The sequence below is a fragment of the Brassica oleracea genome, chromosome C2 (assembly GCF_000695525.1).
Source record: "Brassica oleracea var. oleracea cultivar TO1000 chromosome C2, BOL, whole genome shotgun sequence".
Classification (NCBI taxonomy): Eukaryota; Viridiplantae; Streptophyta; class Magnoliopsida; order Brassicales; family Brassicaceae; genus Brassica; species Brassica oleracea.
In genome coordinates, this window is record NC_027749.1 from 48,733,402 (window position 1) to 48,734,423 (window position 1,022).

Here is a 1,022-nt window from a genome sequence, read left to right on the forward strand (position 1 = left end):
CCGAAGATACCTTAAAGCTCAAGCTATTCCCTTTCTCTTTGGGGGATGAGGCACGCTAGTGGGAGAAGTCTCTACCCAGCGACTCTATAACCACCTGGGATGACTGCAAGAAAGCATTTTTAGAGAAGTTCTTCTCGACTTCAAGAACTGCTAAGCTGAGAAATGAGATTTCCAGCTTTCAACAGAAGAACTTGGAAGGATTCAGTGAAGCCTGGGAGAGATTCAAGGGCTACCAAGCTCAATGCCCACACCATGGCTTCTCTAAGGAAAGCTTGCTGAGCACATTCTACCGTGGTGCTCTTCCTAAGTACAGGGCCAGACTGGATACAGCTAGCAATGGGTTCTTCTTGGGAAAAACAGAGGAGGATGCAGAGCAGCTGGTCGACAACATGGTCAAGAGTGATGCAGTCTACAGTGGAGACCACGACAGAGGCAGTAGATCAGATGACAAGCAGACGGGAAAGGAGTTGAAAGCTCTACAGGATAAGATAGACATCCTCATTGCTGATAAAGCCACCCAAGAGTAGCTGCACTTTGTTGGTAACCCAAGCCAAGAGACACCACCTGTTGTCCATGAGGTTGAGGGTTTGGAAAGTCAAGAAGAACTGTGTTTTATCAACAACAATGATAGCTGGTACAAAAAAGAGCCCAACTTTCAGTACAACAACTACCAACAGAAATCCTATTCCAACAACCAACAGAGTGGTTATCAGCCTCGGAACAACCATCAAGGCAGCTATCAGCCTCCACAAAACCCTCCTCCTAGTTTCAACAACAAAGGACACCATTCTTCCCAACAACAAGCTAATCCTTCTACCTCTACTCCTCAAGTTAGCAGCACTGATGCCCTACTGAAACAAATCTTGGAGTCTCAGACAAGAAGAGAGAAGCATGTTGGCTATGAGTCGAAGAACCTTCACTCAAAGATTGATGGAAGCTACAATGAGCTCAACAACAAGTTCAGAACCTCGGAGAACCAGTTTGCTGCTTTGAACACTCAACAAAATCGCCAACAAGGTTCT

The 1,022-nt window shown here is 45.9% G+C and overlaps 1 pseudogene; it reads right to left on the minus strand.

Annotated features, from left to right (window-relative positions):
- Positions 1–1,022, minus strand: part of LOC106326801 — a 12,978-nt pseudogene that overhangs the window by 11,343 nt on the left and 613 nt on the right.